This window comes from Melospiza melodia, chromosome 2, assembly GCF_035770615.1.
Source record: "Melospiza melodia melodia isolate bMelMel2 chromosome 2, bMelMel2.pri, whole genome shotgun sequence".
In the NCBI taxonomy this organism is placed as follows: domain Eukaryota; kingdom Metazoa; phylum Chordata; class Aves; order Passeriformes; family Passerellidae; genus Melospiza; species Melospiza melodia.
The window spans coordinates 20,136,669-20,154,868 of NC_086195.1; the positions used below are offsets into that span (position 1 = coordinate 20,136,669).

The 18,200-nt window shown below is 41.6% G+C and overlaps 1 protein-coding gene across 6 annotated transcripts in view; it reads left to right on the forward strand.

The window, feature by feature from the left end:
- The window catches only part of ARHGAP6 (Rho GTPase activating protein 6), a 310,769-nt gene that overhangs the window by 224,979 nt on the left and 67,590 nt on the right, over positions 1 to 18,200 (forward strand). Inside the window, exon 1 of one of the 6 annotated variants that reach the window (XM_063147766.1) lies at positions 7,956 to 8,085. The exons of 4 other annotated variants lie outside the window; for them this stretch is intronic. The gene's annotated coding sequence lies outside the window, so the exon portion shown is untranslated. Of the gene's footprint in view, positions 1 to 7,955; positions 8,086 to 16,425; positions 16,682 to 18,200 lie in introns of those variants that run through there. One more of the 6 variants, XM_063147759.1, reaches the window with a different exon arrangement.

Below are 18,200 nucleotides of genomic sequence, written 5' to 3' on the forward strand. Positions count from 1 at the left end.
CTGGTTCAGGCAAAAAAAAAAAAAAAAAGCTCCTTGAAACTGGACAAGATTTTGGGGGGTTTTTCCCCCTTTCATTTAAAGGATATAATGGACTTTCATGAATATGAAGTTGCCTGAATACAAATGTATGAACATCTCCCATTTTAAGGCAAATTTCTTTGTCATAAAATAGAAAAAAACCCCAGAATTTAATTTACTGTGCAAACTTCCATGTTCAAAACAATTTCTGGACTGATAAACCAGGAAAATAACCAGGATATTCCCTATGATGGTGTGTTTTCATCTTCCAAACTCGTTTTAAAACTGATTGTCTCTGTCTGAAGATCCAGTGAGTCAGGTTCACTTTGCTGCGCTCTGGTTTTATATCACTGGAAGCTGTTTGACACTGATGTAACTCAGTGAATCACTGTCTGCCTGCTGCCAGCTATTCTAAAGTGAACAAGTGTGTCAGAAGGATTGAAATACTTTACATTGTAGCTGAAGTTGATAAAAACAGGTTGTATTGGATGGTCAAATAAACTGTAAGATGCATTTTGTTTACCTTAGTGTTACGAGGTAAAATTACCCTGAAGTAGCATAGCTTTTAGCCTGGGTTTGGCTGGCAGTGTTTGAGTTCCTGTAACGAGTGTGGCTGTGATGGATTTGTCTCTTGAGTTACTGCTCTGCCACTAAGGGTAGGATTTTTCAAGCATGAGCTCTCTCATCTGCCAGTTAAACATATAAGGCAATTGTCTTGTACCTCACTCTATTCAACACAGGGAGCACCTCTTTAGGTCAAAGGATGGCAGGATGAGTGAGATGATGTGCAAAATAGCTCAGCCTTACAAAACCCAGCCTGCATCTGTGATCCAAGAGATTAATTGCATACAATAGATAGCAAAACTTTTCAAACTAAGCATGTACTCAAGTGTTTTGCTGACTGGCAAATTTGCCTTCAGTCTGAAGTCATTAGGAGCTTATTTTTACATTAAGCATTTGCAGTCAAAACAGTGTTGCTCTCTGCTTCATTGATATGGAAAGATTAAAAAGTTTGTAGGAGTTTGGAAAAGAAATCTTGCCCTTTGGCCTGGAATGGCTGCCAATTCTGTCACATCATGCCGTTCCAGGTATCAGGAGAGCAAGTTTGGTTTTGCAAGACTAAACTTTACTGTGTGCTGGTCATGGGGAGTTTGGGAGCATTCTGAAAGCAGTGATGGCACAGGGCTGGTAAATGCCATGTTCTCTCTCTGAGGCCAAGGTGGGGGTCTCTGTCCCTGTTACCACTCCCCTACTGCGGGGGGATAGAGTGTAAGAAAATAAAGGTAGTGCAGAAGGGAATCTCACACCAGAGGAGTTGCAGCTGCACTAATCACCAAAGATTAGGAACAGGCCTGCCCTTAATAGGCCACAGCTGTGTCCAGTAAGAGGACGAGCGCTACAAGAGTGGGTTAGCTGGGTGAGGAGAGAGCTGGAGTTAGTTAGTTGTGTTGTGAAGAGAAATGGAGTTTGTTGTCTGTACTGTGAAGAAGGAGTCAGTGCTGTGAGGAGGTGTCCATGAGAAATCACTGAGAAGGTATGGGACTTTGACATAAGTTGATAATGCCCTGCACCTCCATGGTGTGTGTGTGTGCGCTGGGCTGTGGCTCTCCTCCATCTCTCTGACCACTGGCTGTCTGGAGGAGCCCTGGGGGTTTAGGGGGACCCTTGATCTGAAGGAAGGTGTCCTTCCCTGCACCACAGCAGCTCTCAGCACCAGGGTTCTGCCTTCCCCAGCCAGTGGCACTCATTGATCAGACAAGGCTTTAATTTCCAAGAGGTCTGCTAAAATCTGGTCACAATGCTTTGTGTACAGATCAGCTTTATTCTTCCATTTGGAATTTTCACTTCATAGTTCTGTATAGGTGTGGTTGATGTTGCATCAGAAAGTAGGAAGACTATTCACTGTGGAAGTTTAACAACACTGAATTACTGTTGTAGTCATGATGTGACTCCATTGCCCACTGGGACAGCAAATGTTGCACCAAGGAGGCAAGTGGTCAGCATTCATCGCTTTGTCTTTCTCAAATTTTAGTATCTGTAACAAGAGGGGGAAAAATAATGCTTTACTTGTCATTATCAGAAGAAAAGAATGGTCATATATTAGCGTCTGAGATATCAGGAACAGATTTTCTGCAGTCAATTTGGATACTCTGTTCATTTATTATTAAGTATTTGGTGAGAACAGCAAACTGGTGATAAAATTGGACTTTGGAATTTATCTTAAGACAGAATGCAAATGTTTGAACTTTTTTTGGTTTTGGTCCCCATTGTTTTTGCAATCTCTGAGGGCAGTTCCCTTTAATTTTGAAGCCCTGTTCATGAGTACCAAGAGCAAAAGGACTAAATGTCATTTAAAAGTAATGTAGCAATACTTGCCAACAGCACAGCTTTAGTAGATTCTGAGATAGGAATGTGGGAGCAGTCATAGCCTTAAAAAAACAACAATAAGCTTTAGCAAATGGAGAATCTGCAAAAATATTTGAGAACTGTGCATGATCTCTGATCTCTTCTTGCTGTGTTGAGTTTCTGCTCTAAAGATTTTTTTGTGGGTTGGGTTTACGATCTTTTTCTTAGGAAACATCTCAGAAGTCTTTAAAAAAAATTGATAAAAATATTTACTTAAGAGCTGCCTTGAAGACCACTCCCTCGCTAGAGTTAATTTTTTTTTCTCCTTTCCCTGGCTGTTTTATCTATCTTACTGTAACTTAGTTCACAGATCATAGCATTTTGTTCCAAATTCTCATGGCGTTTATTATTATAATGGTGTGGTGCATTTGTCTTGCTGAAAGTATTAGCTGAAGTGACCTCTGCTCAGAAGTGTGCATCAAAGTTAAGGAGGTCACGCCTTCAGTGTGCTGCTATGAGCAGAGCTAAGAATCTGGGTGGAGTTGATATTTCCACGGCAGGAATTTGTCCCGTTCTCATCGTTTTGAGAAATAATAGGTTTCCAACAAAAAGATTTCACAGCTTCAAGATTTAGTATTGGAGGAGGAAGAGGATTAGTATCTATTTGCACATAGTTTTAAGTGATCACAGAACTGTCACTCGTGCCTTTCCCAGAGAATGAGCACCCAGATCTCCCTATGGGGAGCATCCTTGCTCTCCCCAGTGAAGAGGAGAAGAGTGGATGGGTGAATTCCTGCATTTGGATCACATTCTGAAGGGCTTTCCATCTCACAGCACTTAATGACTTCATGCCTTTACAAATAAGGCTTTGAGGTCATCCATCATTCACATTGTCACAGCTGGGAGCTGAAGAGAAGTAAGGTATTTTGCTTTTCTTGCAATAAGCCAATTTAGGTCATGTTCCATGTTAGTAGTGCTATATCAGGTCATGAAAATAAGCTTAACTGTGTGGTTTGATAATATTCAGAAATAATTTCAGGAAACAAAATTTCAGTTTTTATGTATAAAGCTCCTGGCTTCTCAGGTATTTAGGCATGTATTTTGCAAGCTAGACATAGCGTTTCTGCTGTCCTGGTGTGAAGTTTCAGGACAAAAATATTCAGGGTTTTCATAGTGATAAAAGGCTAATACACTAAATTTTTAAGTAATTAAAAAATTTTATTATACTACTCAAGGTTCCAATGTGATTATATTATTAACATTATTAAAGCCTCAGTAAGGAAGAACATTGCAGAAATACTGAGTAAGGCACAGTAGATTACAGATGTTTTTTCACACAATGAAAAATAATGCAATAGTAGTGTGAAACAATCCAAATATTTTCTATGACATAAAATTTCATATCATGTGAGAATTCTTTAATGAGGATCTGGTGTTAATGTTTTGCATTAAGTAGGAGAAGGAGTTGAACAGTGGTTTGATTGGGTAGCCATTAGGTGGGGTAAAATGCTCAGCATTAACTGAACAGAAAATGACAAGTACCTTTTCTGCTGGCACAGCCAGCCTCTATTGAAAATCCTTATGCAACCTGAACTTCCTGCTCTGCACGACTTAGAGCCTGTTAGTGGTTTATTGTGGAGATGAGAATATCCCTTCTGCTATTGCTTTTCAAGGAGTAATGGGATCACCTTCTGCCAAAGAGTGAGAGGAATAGCTCCTTTCCTTTGGAAAGATAATTTTCTCTGGGCTAAAGGAAAAAGATTAAATAGGCTGCAAAGCTCCTTCTTAGCCTTCTCAAGGTAGGAAAATAAATCTGGTAGATTATAGGTCTCCTTTTTTTCATTTGCTTTTCCAAAAGCAATGTCAGTGTTCTCTTGTCCCAGAAGAACCAGGAGAGAGGGGCTTGGAAACAGTGGAATCTCCTCTTAGTAACTGGAATACTGCAGCCATCAGGGAGCCTATTGTGTCAGAGCAAGCCCTTCATGGGGTTTTTGTTTTTGTTCTGGAATCAGGAGAATTGTGCAGGAGTGAAAATAGAAAAATACGCTGAACTGACAAATCTGGTGTAAAATGTGCAATGAAGACAGCTCTGTGGCAGCAGTTAGCTCTTGCAGAGCTAAGGACTGCCAACAGCAAGTCAAATACAACAGAGTGGCCAAAGGAGAAATATCCTTTGTATTTTCAGAGATTTATTGATTTGGCTGTCACAGAAAAGAACAAGTCATCTTGTGCGTAAGTGCATCACACTTGGCCATGCGATTGCACTGGCTGGTGTGTGCTGCCAGCAGGTGAAAGGAGTCCTTGCCCTGTCTGTAAATAGCACTGGTAGCTTCAGCTTTGTCAGCTGCAGTGTGCAATTTATGTGTAATGTTGGAGAAGCAGTCCCAGTGTCTGCTTTGTAAGAAAGCAGCATTGAATGGTAACAATTGTATAAACCGCCTGACTTGGGATACCTTGAATCTTCTGGCATTTGACCTTAGTCTAGCTGAAGGTTGGGTGAAGTTTGGAGCCAGTTTAAGAAGTTTTAAGCCAGTTTTAGTGTGACCCTGTCAGTAGGACTGAGAGTACCTTGGGAAGATTGTCCTAATGTGGGTAACATGTTAATTATTGTATAGCACTGATATTAATGAGAAATGTAGGTTATTTTTTGTTGTGAGTTAAAACTGTAGAGTGTACACACAAGTTCATTCTTACATGAATATTTCACAAAGCTTGGGCAGCAAAAATCAACCATAAAATGCAGTATTACCTCTTTTTGTGCAGGTTTGAAGAATTGACCTGCTCTTTCTCTCTTTCATATGCATGCTGAAGGTGAGGCAATAGGCAGCATGGGTGTAGTACAACCATGAAAGAGAATTAAGCCAAGAAAATGCTTCTCCCTGTGCCACCTTGCTTTACTCTTGACAGTACTGCTTCATGTCTTTTCACTTGATTGCAGAGCATTTCTTGGAGATACCTCAATGCCGTGCCTGCCTTTCTGCCTCCTGCTCTGCTCTCTTGGGCCATGGCTGCACAGAGATCAAACTGTGTCAGAGAACTTCCCTGGGGCTGGGGCTGGATCATCTGCACCATCAGTGTATAGAGCAGGCACAGGCCGGGAGTTACTTCTGACAGACCACTTGGACATGGCCAGTCTGCAGGGGGAGGCAGTTTTGTAGTGTGGGTTAAGGCTGTTCCCTGCCAGCTGGGTCACTGCAGGAGCTCAGACATGGCTAGTTTGTGAATCTACATTTCAGTCTTTGGTTGTGGGTTTGTGGTTTTCTCCAGCATGATGACAACACAGCACTTCAGCCCTGAGTGACAGAACCTTCTGGTCTACTGGCCATATCAGCCCTGATAAGACATGCTAGTGGGAACATCACAGAGCTGCTGAAGCTTAGCAGATGGTAGAGCTAAGGCAGCCAACCATAAATATGCTCTTTGACTGGCAAAACACTTTGCAAATACATTCATTTTGATCCTCTTCAGGAGCTAGCAGATAGTGTCTTTCCATAGCAGCAAGTTAACAGTGCTAACACAGATAATCATTGCACTATGCTGTGTTCCCCTAAATGTAGGGGCAAACCTAGGGGTCACATACTTTCTGAATATTTATATTTATAAAATATAAGCTTCTGTCATTGATGTACATGAAGCTGTGCTTGCTCTCTAGTCAGGGCTGGCATGGCAGTGACAGCCCTGTGACTAAAGCCAACTTCTCTGGGCCTCTACAAACCCCTTTGGGGACAGTGGGGTCTGTCTCTACCAGCACCTGGGAACCTGCAAAGCCTTCAGAGCATGATGCCATACAAGCAGGATAGGCAGGAATATTCACTATCACCGTAGAATAAACAAGGTGAGGTTAGCTCTTAACCCACTGGAAACCACTGCACCTAATGAAGGACCCTGTAACCTGTGTCCTGCATGGCTCTCTTTATGCTCAGCCCCTGTTGGTACCTTTGTATGGAAACTTGTTAAATACGCAGCAAATTAAAACAGGTAACAACTCGTTACAGCATGTTGTAAGTTTCAGTAGGTGGAGTTTTTTTGTTGTTGTTTCAGTTGTGTTTGCTAGTGCATTAGCAAGGCACAATGAGAATTTTGTAGGCTGCCCTAGCACACCTAGAGGGGCGTACAGTAACTCAGCCTGGGTGGGAAATGGGGGACATGGGAGAAAGCTGTAAGGTCTTCATCCTGCTTCTGAACCTGGAACAACTGTGTTCTTATTCTGTTTTTAGTATTTTGTCAGTTAATTGTTCTAAATGTAAGGTATTTTTCTCTTCAATTGGTGATGCATACCCATATCTGTAATGCAGACACACATATCTGCTTCCACATTTTATGTTGAATCCTTACAGTTTCTGCAGGGCTCCAGCTGTATCTGTGTTTTGCACTGGTTTCCCTGGGGCTGTTTTACTGGTGAGGCAGAGTCCAAGATTTAGAAAACAGGTCTAGGTCCAGCAGAGCACAAAACCCACATGATGGCTTAGATGAATGTTTCTTGGCTTGTGGAGTTTTAAAATCCATGGTGGCTGTCAACAGAACCAATAAATTCTGCATCCTTGGCGCGAGACAGCAAGGCAGTACTGTTGGCAAGGTAAATGTCTGCAGTTTGGAGTTTATCATCTGTCCAGAGGGTATGTCTTTATACAGAAGGTGCCTTTTATATAAAGAAGAGTCTGTGAGGAAGTGTATAATGTGACCAAGAGTGAAGCAGCAGATTGTGACTGTGTTTACATGCGGACAAATGTGAAGTGATTTAGAAGCCTTATTAATTCAAACTGGAATGATCAAATCTGGTGGTAAGGTCAGTGGGGAGCAAACACTCAGTATAATTTTTTACATTCAAAATGTGGATCCTTAATTATGAAACAAGATACTCAAATAAAAACATGAGGTAACATCCTGATTAATGATGTTTTCTTTAACAGCAGTGTACTACAAAGTGACCTTTGAAGCATTTTGTTCAGAAAAAAAGTCCTGTATTTATTTCAAGCATTTGCTGATTTTATGCCAGCATAATATAAATCTAAGCAGCTGCAGGTACACAGATCAGTAGACTATCAAATGCTTTCTGTGCACCATGTTTTAATAAGGGCAAGTACATTTTATTTTAGTTTTAGGCGTTGCAAAGGCAATCCCTGGTGTTGTCTAGAATGAGTCTGTATGGCCAGCCCAGGGCTACATTATACAGCAAAGCAGTTGACTGCTGAGAGGCTGTTTGGTGACAGGAGTGTTAGGGAGCAGGACAGAGTCAACCCTTGGGGCGCAGCCTGGCCAGTGGGATGCAGCTTGGACTGCCATTCTCTAGAGTTGCCTCAGATAATTCATCACAGGGGGGTAAAAAGGGAATACAGTTTACAAGGGGTAATTATCTTCAAAATCATACTGCTTCTGAAATACTGCATGTGCTGTAATACAGGAGGGGTATTAAGCAGAAGATAAATGACCGTCCTTTTCCCTCCTCATCCTTCTGATTTATTGCTGTATTCTTTTGTGATGTTAAGAGCTGCTTCGTTTGTCATTTGCCTTTGTATTGCAGAGCAGTTGTTTTCCTTTTGTGGTAGTCCTGCAGGGCTGAAGGGCAGGAGGGGGAGTAGTTACCAAGAGCGGTAGGACTGGAGAAAAACATGGAAGAAAAACGGGCTAAGAGGGTTAGAAACCTGAAGTGATGCCAGCTGAGATTGCCTGTGTGCCTTCAGGACTTGCCCCTCAGCTCATGGCCGAGTCCCAGTGCTGGAGGTGAGTGCTTTTAGGGGTAGCACACTGACCCTGAGCTTTTGGGGGGACAGCTGAGGCTGCAGCCCCACCTCTGTCAGCTCTCCCCTGGACAGGAGCCTCCCGTGTCATGCAGGGACAGTGGCAAGGTGTGGGATGGCTGCCTGGCTCCTGGCTGGCTCAGTCACGCTTGTCACAGACCAGCTCCTGTTGCAAAAGGCGAGGCAAACTCAAATCGGCTGTGCGAGTGCTGTGATGGAAATGATTTCCTCTTCTGGAATGGACCCTGCTCTCTCCTCCCGTGAGATAAACGAGCTGGGTCAGTGCCTCTTCCCTCTTCATTTTACCTTCTCCTGCCCTCTTTCTCTCATCATTGTCTGGGAGTTTTTGTCTGGCTAATCTAAGGTTTAAACAAACTGTTCATCTCGCGTGTCTGAAATGATTCTTACCCCCTCACCCATGGTACAGTGAAAAAACAAGTCGGCACGTTTTGTAAAGGCATCTTCATCAGGATGATGGATGATTCTTAGAATTACTTCTGTAATTACCAGAAGAATTGACAATAAATGAGAACCTGAAATGTGCAGTCATGCTTTAATAGTTGGCATCTTAGTCTTTTACTTTAGAGCTGAATGTTTAAATGGAGTTCACTCCTCTTTTTATGCACCTATTTGTATAAAAAATTAACCAAACTGAACTTGTTGATTCTGTTCAGGTGCAATGGTAGGAAATTATTTTAAAAAACAACCTGAGAATTTTTAGGCTGGTAGAAAAATATTTATTGATTTGGAATACCATATAATAAACTCACAGCCAGGCATTTCAGATATCAGAAAATAATATTTCAGTGTGCTTTCAAAGGCTGTATAGTGTTTTATTGTGTGCTTTTCTGCACATTCATAAAAGACTGTATGGGAAGGAAAGAGTGAAATTAATTTCCAGAGAGAAATGTTTTAGGATACTGGGCATTTTTCCACTGAACATCTCTGGAAATCTGGAAAAAAATGTTATTTCAGTTCTCTACAAGAAAACAATGTTCTAACTGCAGTGCTCTTTCCCACCATCAGTAAATTTGAGAAAATTCTTTTGTAATTATTAACTAGCAGAAAAATTGAGCTTTTTTAGGAAAGCAATTTAGGAGATTATTTGCTTTTAAACAGTCTTCTTGGAAGTGTGAACTGTGGATGGTATTTGTACTATTGTTTTCTGATTTGCTTTCAGATAGAGGGCAGTTTTAGCCCTTTGGAAAAGATGAGAAAGGAGGACAGTATTAACTGTGTCATTGCAGTATGTGAATTCTCTGGTCTTTGCACTTCTCTCTGCTACTCTCTGCAGTCCATTGAAACCTGAATGCCTCCTGTGTAGGACAGACTAGAAATAGCCAAGTCCCTAATGGACTTGACAGAGCTTGGACTCTTCCTGTTGAAGGCTATGGGTGATTTTTGAGTGAAGACAGTAAAAGGCAAGGAGCTTAAAGCATCATGGGTTTATATTGGTTTTTAGTACTTGCTGTTAGTTCCATGGCCACAATGCATCAGAACTCTTGATGAGTATATTATTGTTTCATCTGGGATTTTATTCTCTGTACTGCTGTTCATTTTTGTGGCAGCTCACATCCTTAGTAACAGAACTCATTGGGGCAATTTTCATGGTGAAATGTTGTGCTGCTGGAAACCATTCTTTTAGAAGCTGGTACCAAATTAGTTGAAAGCCAGTAGTAGTTATAGTTGAAAACTGTTGTTTGTTTGCTAATAGCACAGCTAATGCCCAGCTCCTGGGGGAAAAGGCTCTTGCAGCAGCTGAAGAATGCAGCCTGTGATCGCCTTCTTCCCAGGGATGCTCCACCCAGCCCCATGGCTATAAATGGCAATTGGACTTCAGGGAATTTCAGCAGTCAACTAGCTTAGCAATGGCAGGTTCATCTGCAGCTGGCATTTTCACTGTTGGGCATGAAATTAATGAACTATGGCCTTGAGCTGTGCAGTGAACAGTGCAGGTCCGCAGCTTTGTGTGAGGCCTGGCTTGGGCTCTGTTGGGATGGCTCAGTGCACTGAGGGTGGGGGCAGTCTCTGCCCAAGCCACCTCTCTCAGGGGCCTGAGGGAGAGGCTGGGGCTGAAGGAGTGCTCAGCCCTGGGAAACTTGTTGGCAAGTTTGCCACCAACCCCCAGGCTTTATCAAGGAGCTGTGGAGCTGGCCACTGAGAAGCAACTTTGTGTATCTGCAGCCTTATTAGCACAGGGCTCAGAGGAGACTTGGTGGTGCTCAGCAGCCAGGGAAAATTTAATGGAGGAATTCAGTTCATTCATTACATGTTTGCTATTTAGGCACAATATGGACATACAGCTCTGTGCTGGCCACCTTGCACTCCCTCCCTGCATGGGAGGAAATGGGGAAAAAGGCATTTCTGGAGGTTTGCCCTTATCTCTGTGAGCCAAACAAAATTAATTGCTTCCCCAAAAGTTCCTGTTTCTCGTTGCTGGTTGGAAATGGTGCTGAGAATGTCTTGTTAGAGATGGTGGTATTTTGAACACAATCCCACTGCAGGTCTGGTCTGCTCCACAGCTGATGTGTCAGCATTTGAAACATCCATAATTAGCCTGCACTTTTGTTATTATTGGCTTTCATTTCTCTGTCAAATGGAAAAGGTGAAATTTCACAAAGTCTAATGGATTCCTGAAGGATATTCCAGCTCAGTCTGTAATGAGTTATTTATGGATGATAATAATAATAATAATGATAAGAGTAATAACACCAGTAACGTACACTTTGATTAATCCTGTGCTGTGTGAAAAGTCAGAGAAAAAGCACATTTAATGTTTATTCAGTGGAGGATTTGAATGGAGAAGTGTAAGGGAAGTAGCCTTCTGTGGAATAATAAACACCAAGTTATAGATTGAACAAATGCTTCATTTTTATTATTCCCTCAGTTTCCGGCTGGAAGCATTATTGACTAGCTGTATCCATCTCTACCAAAACTCCTCTTGTATGCAGTGCTCTCAGTGTCACTTTCCAGCCGCACACAGGGCACACCTGCAGGCTTCTCTCTGCAACAACTGGAGTTTTATTGTATTCCTTACGTAAATACATACAATGAGGTGTGCCCAGACTTTCACATAAATCCTGGAGATAAAGCTTTAAAGCAAATACCAGATACCACATAAACTCATAAAAATGCCACAGAATGTGCAAGTGTTGCAAATGCCTTTAAAATCAATGTCTTCTTTTAGAAATGTACCAAATTTTCAGCTTGGCCCCTGGAAAGCCATTCTTTTAGCTGAGGATATTTATTCTGCTCCGTTTTTTGAATGGGATGCAGCTGTTGAATTCTTCAGACCTGAGTAAAGGCTCCTAAAGAGTTTTATTTATATCCAGTTTTTTCTGTTGCCCTCTGTTTCTGAACAAACAGCAACAACTTCAGCTATTGAGAATTGTCACACTGCAGCTAAGGCAGGGGGAATACTCTGAAGAGCTCAACACTTATGTGAGTACATTTGTGTAATTATATTAAAGTGAGTGTAACTTCTGAAGGTGGTTGGCATGAGCAGACTTTCCCCCCAATGCAGAAGTTTCTGTAGGAGATCCCTGGGGGTCTGGAGAACAAGGAGCGTGTCTAAGGCGATCAATTAAAACTCATCCACAGCCTGTTGGAAGCATATTGCAATGATACTTAAGTGTATAATCCCTCTTATTTCAAAATAAAGGCTTTTGGATTGAGTTTCCCTTGAGTATACTTTGTGATTATTAATGAGCTGTATCAAATAATCTTATTTAGCTCATTAAAGGGCATAATGCAGATAAGCGTTCTTTAGACTTCATAAACCTCAAAATTAATCTCTAGATCCATATGTTACTGGAAATCTTTGATAGTCAGCCGAAGTGCTGTGATATTTTGATGTGAGTAGAGTTTGGTAAAAGTTCAAAAGCAGTATGCAGTGCTGTTATGTGTCTGTGGGATGGGGAGATCTTTGTACAGCAGCAGTGCGAGTTTCAGCAGGAAGCTCAGCCTGGGAGGCAGTTGTTGGTTTTACAAGGACACTGCAGTGAAAGCTCTTTGACTTCCTGTGTCTGTGCCTTTTTTCTGCAAGAGCTTCATGCTGTCTCTTCAAGTCCACACTTTTGGTTCCTCTTCTTTCAGTAAACACTTTGCTCAATCGGTAATGAAGGGTGAAGTTCGAAGAGGCTTTAGTGGATCTTTGAGCTGACTAATATATATTTTAATTGCAGTAGTAATAATGTTGGCAAGAGGAGCTGTTGTGACTACTTAACACAGACATATTAAAATAATTGGATTGGGGATGCTTACTAGATTGCCATTAAAAATTTAAATAGGAGCAGAGGGCGTTGACAGTCCTGTGACAGTCAACAGCCGAGGCATGCAGAGAATAAGGGGAGGGGAAGACAAGAAATAGAAGAGGGGGTAAGGAGAGGACATTGGAAAGTTTTTGTGCTCTTCATTTATCTAAAAATAGGTTTTCAGTCTGCCTTTGAGTTTGTTTATGTTTGTCTTTCCTTTGGAGACTGTGGATGGAGACTTGTCTTTTCAAATGCTTTGGGAGTAGGGCCTGTGCTCCTTGAGCTTGGTTTCTGAAACAGGACTTGGAGCTGCACATTTGGGGAGCTGCTGTGAGCTCCTCCCTGGCCATGCAGCTCCCTCTGAGGCCTGGACAAGGCTCTTGCTGCCCCCTCTTTTTTAAAATCTAGTGCAGAATTTTCCAAAATATCAGTTAAGTCCATAGTTCTCTCTTTGCTCTACTTTCTGCAGGTCAGATATCTAAACACCTCCAAAGGTGGGAGTTTGTCCTTGTGGCTCAAGAGCTGGTGAGGTGTGGGCTGTACCTAATGCTGCTTGTCACACCTGGATTTTGGAGCTACACTCAAAATAAAATCTGCTCTGTGGTTTTATGAAAACAAAGCTGTAAAGTGGCATTTTCAGGATATTGCAATTACTGCTTTTAAAAAGTCTTTGAGAAAATACAGAGAATCCTCCTCTTGGAGATTACAGCCACAGCACAGGCATGTTGGAGCAAACCCCGCTTTGGTTCCTCCAGGATGGCCTTTCTATTCTCCATCAGACTTTCAGTCTCTGCAGCTCCTTATGATGTTTTTTTCCTTTTCTGGAAAAAGGAGTGATGCTGCATGTTCTCTCTTCATCTGTGTCAATGTATGGGCTTTTATTAGAGTCTAATACAACTTGTCAGAGTACTTACATCATCTCTTTTGGAGTCCTCAGTTTCTGGTGATGGGTAACACTTAGAATCAAGAGATAAAAACCCCCAAGTTAAATATATTTAATTGGTTTTTATTTGCTTTCTGCTTTTTAGAGATTGTGAGGCGCAGGCAGAGTGTCTGGAGCAGATGGGTGTTTTGTGGTTACTGGACCAGACAGCAGAGATATAATTAAAGTGTCTTTTTTGCATATGCAACTTGCAACCACTTCTCTGTTTTCACAGGTCTTAGGATCATATGAAGTGTAAATTTAATAGAGGTTGTTTTACTTCTCTTATTTATTTCTATTTTTGAATGAGCTACTTCAGCTGAACCTAGTGCACATAACCTTGTATGACTGTGAATGCTCAGTCTGTCTTCAGGCTCCATGGTGGAGTTGAAAAAGAATACAGGAAAGCCTAAACTAGTGCTTTGCAGTTACTTTTCATGGAAATGTAAAGATCCAGTATGTTTTTATTCATGATAGTTCTGCTGTGTCTCCTAGAAGTCATTCTGCAGGGGGTTTTATACCCTAGGTTCTTTCTCATGAGCCTGGAGGGCTTTTGGTGGTGCAATGCCATCCCTGGAGGTGGAGGAAGGAATCTGTTCTAGGAACTCCAGTTTGCAAGGGGTAAGATACATAGTTATGCCTACAAAGTTCTCAAACGGCATCCCCCATGAAGCACACTGGCACATTTTGGACCAAAACCATCATTCTTTGCTGCAAATGCACTTTAGATTTTCACCATGCCATTGTTATTGTCCACAGAAAACATATCTTTTATGAATATTCTTTTAAGACAAAATCCTATTTTTTCCCCCACTGAAAAAAACTGCGATTTTAGGTCAATTCTGTTTCTGGAGCTATTTCTGGCAGTCCCATGAGGCATTTATGTCTACAATTGGTCACTGGTCTAACAAGAGATCAGCCAGAGGAATTCTCAATGCCTGGTAATTTGGTTCTCTTAATCCCGCACCTCTCCAGAGTGTGAGTGAGTCCTTGGAATTTTGCACAATTAAGAAACAAACTAAAAGTCCCATACTCCTTGTCTGTGAATGGCAAAGTTACAATCTCAGAAGTGTGTAATTTTTCTATGAGAGTTTAGGCCAAGCTCATTTCAAAATTTTGAGATGAACATTTTTGAGTGTTCTGGAAAAAAAATCAATCCGAAGAACAAAACAAACGCTCATTTTCTCCTTTTTTTGTTGCTGATAGGGTATATTTTTTATAACCTCTCCATGAGCTATGAATATTTTGTGTCATAACATTTAATTCTGATACCATGTTTTTAAATATAAAGCTGTGCATTACAAAAAACTGTAGATTGAAATGAGAAAGATAACTCCCTGGATGTGCTGGTAGCTAATAGAAATTATATACAAATAAGTTCAACTAGACAGTGTAGACAGCGTGCCCCAAAGAACCTTGGGTTTTCTTGCAGGGAACACTTTTAGTGTATAGTGAATAACCTGAAGAATCCAGGTTCAAAGCAGAATTCAGTTTCTAAGAAGGAAACACTATCAACCTGTATTTGCAATATGAATTTGTACCTATAGTTCCAATATTGTTTCACTTTTTAAAAAATCTAAGATAAAGGAAAAAACCTGTCTCTGGAGCTCAGAAGTAAAATTGGAAATGGTTATCTCAATACTTCACAGACATTAAATGTTATCTTTATGCAGGCCACCACGAAGGATTGGTGATTTTTAGGTACTTTCTTTGCAGGGCAGCTGCTCTGCAGAGCTGGAAATGGCAGTTCCTTCATCACATGGTTTGAGTAAACCAGGCTCAAGAAGGAGCACAACCCCATTTCCAGTTATATAAATAGCAGAGTTTTGCTCATTAAGGAAACTCAGAGAATACTGGCACAAGGGATATGTGGGCTAAAGAAACTTACTTTTGAAGAAAGATTGCAAGGACTACAAATGTACAGCATATTTTTGGGAGGACTAACAGAACACTGCTCTTTGGCTGCAGCTTCTCAGCAGTCAGTGACAGTACTTTCTGGGGTTTTTCAGCTCTCTCTGCACATAAGAGAGCTTGTTTGCCTTGGAAATCTTGTCTGGTGTGATGCCTAATGTGCAGCACACCAGCTGGTCTTGGCACCTCTCAGCCCTGGGCAGCAGTGTGGAAGGAGGCTGGAAGTGGAGGTGAGGAGCTGCATAATTTGAGGATTTGATGTCTGATCTGAGGCACTGAAAATGCTGAGGCCTCTGCGTTGATTTCCCTGGGCTTTTCATAAGGCTTCAGAATTATGGGCATCTGATGTCTGAGTTTGGTGCTGTGAGGAGTGAGGCTAATGGCCAAGTTGTCAATCCAAGAGGGACTGTGAGTTTCTGAGCTGGGGCTCTCATACCCTGGCTGGTGGGCAGCTCTTCAGCCTGCTGATTTAGATGTGGACAAAGCATCTGGGTAGATATTTGGAGGGAAAAAAAAAAACCCAGAAAGCTGCACTACATAATCTGCCTTGCCATTGCTGTGAACTCCAGCCCGTGGTTCTGTGTGCAATCTGGTGAAGCACTCGGTCGTGCCAGCCAACAAACAAAGTTGTCTCTCTGAAGAATGACTTGGTAAAAAGCCACACAGGGCAGAGCTGCCATCAGAATAATTGGTGATTCACTGTTTGTTTCTCACAAATTCCTACACTCTCTGCCCACGCACTATAGATGACAGCATTCTGTATGGGGACTGTGAACATGACAGACATTATTTATGAAGCAGTGCCTTTATCAAGGATTTTTTTTTTCCCCTAGCAGACTGTGTAAAATGCTCAGTCTCTGTGTTGCTGTTGTCAAATTATGTTACAAATTTATCTGGCCTGCCTGAGTAAGTTTTCAAAGGTGTTTTAAAAAGCTCTGTGCAAGAAGGTCAGGCAGAAGCTGCTGGGAGCTCCTTGCTGTGTTCTAAGGTGCCACGGCAGCTGTGTCCAGCACTCTTGGCTACTCCTGATAGAGGGAGAGTTGGGGCAGTTGCAGATAGTTCTGAGTTTCCACATCCCCAGGTTGAAGGATTTTTGGGAGGAGATCTGCCCCTTCCTCATAGCTCCTTGCACTAGCTCAGCACATCTCTGGAGTAAGAAGCAGGGAACCCAGTCACAGCTTGTCTGTGTGACTGAGCTTTTCCTTGGGCCAGCCTCTCAGCTTGCTTCAAAGCAGAGAAAGGAAAATACAATTTTTCCTCTTTAAGATTCATGACGTCTGGCAGCAAAAGGTGTCCTGGGAGTCGCAGCTGCTCCAGCCAAGCTCACTCTCAGCTGCTTAGTACACAGCTGCAGGTCAACAACATTATTTTTAATTTATTTTATGATGCAGCATATCTGGATCTGTGTCCTTAATTCAAGCCTGAATATCTGATCAAATACTAAAGAACACTGAAGACTGAAAAGAACACTGAAAAGAGAGCTCAGTTAATGGGTAAGGAAACCAAATAATCTTGTATGTCCTGGGATAGAGGTAAGTGTGATGAAGAACATGGTCTGAATGTGGCATTCATGGTGACATCAGGTTTAATGTTTTTGTGCTTTAGATGAGTTTGAAGAGAAGTGAACGTCTTTGATTCAGGGTGGGGGAAAAGCAGGCACTACCAAGCACTTACCAGGCTCTGGAAATCCATCAACAAACTGAGAGCCTTCAAATACTGTTTGTTTTCAGACCAGTTTCCTGACCATGCCTGTTTTCATAAAGACTGAGAGTAATGAAACTCTGGAAGGAGAAGTGACATTAACGTTTGGAAACCAAACTGTGTAATTAGGCTGATTTGTATTTTAGTGGCTTCGTCAGGTGGTTTGCTTTGGATTCTGTGGTGACATGTTTATTCTCTTTTTTGTATGCTCTGTGCATGAAGGGCACGTAACCCAGGCAGTTGTGAGAAAAATATGCTGAGATAAAGGGGGTTTGAAAGCTGATGGCACGACAGCTGCCGCTGCTTAGGTTCATTTTGGCAAATAACAGTATCTGTATGCATAGGTTTTATGGCCATGACCGTGTTACTGTTGCATTTTTAAGTTTGAGTTAACTGCATACAAGAAAGTAGAGACCCAGAGCTGTTCATCATCTGGCTCGGTCTGTGAGGAGCTTGTAACTCTAGCAATTGTTTCTGTTTTTCATAACAGTGAGAACTTTATGGCTATTTTCCCCCTCTTCTGTCCAAAGTAAATGTGCTGTTTTAAAACAAAGAGAGAAGTGGTGGAATGTCTGTTCGAATTTGGGGTCCTTCAGGTTGGAGGGGCAGTTTAGAAAATATACCTTTTTTCCTGAAAATTGATGTTGTAGCAGTTTTTATTCGTGTGGATCCATTTTATGTTTCTTACTTTAGAAGTCACATTTTTAACAAGCCACCATGTTAACAATGGTGAGCTTTAAGGTGCTTTTTAGTGATCTTTCCAGGTACATGCAAAGATCCATCAGTCTTACCTATAGCTGTATATCCATTCAGAGCTGTTTGAATAGTTCCAGTATAGTTGAAGTGGTTTCTTAAAAAATATTTAAACTCTGTTTGGTGTTGCACTTAATGGCAAATCAGCAGAGTCATGTGTGCAAACAGTAATTTTTTTTATAAGAAATGCCAGAATAGTGCTTTTCATTAAGCTAATGTCATGTCTTGTGCTGTGCTTTGCAGAAAGAGATCACATTGTGCTTCATTGCATAGAAAGAAGAGGAAAAGTAATTGCATGGATGAAAAGTGTTCATAATACTAAGGAGTGCAAAGCCACCTCTTTGTACTCACAGTATTTTTCCTTGTAATTTAGAGTTTGTGTATTTTCTTTTCCATAGAGAATTATCTTTGTGGGGTCTTCAGGAAAGAGAATCAGCAAAACAGCTGCTGGTGTGTGTGGAATTTGATATCCCAGATCTTACAAAAGCCCCAACAAACAAAGGAAGAAACGCAGTCCCCATAAACTGGAGTAGATTGGCAGGGCACTGTAACTCACTC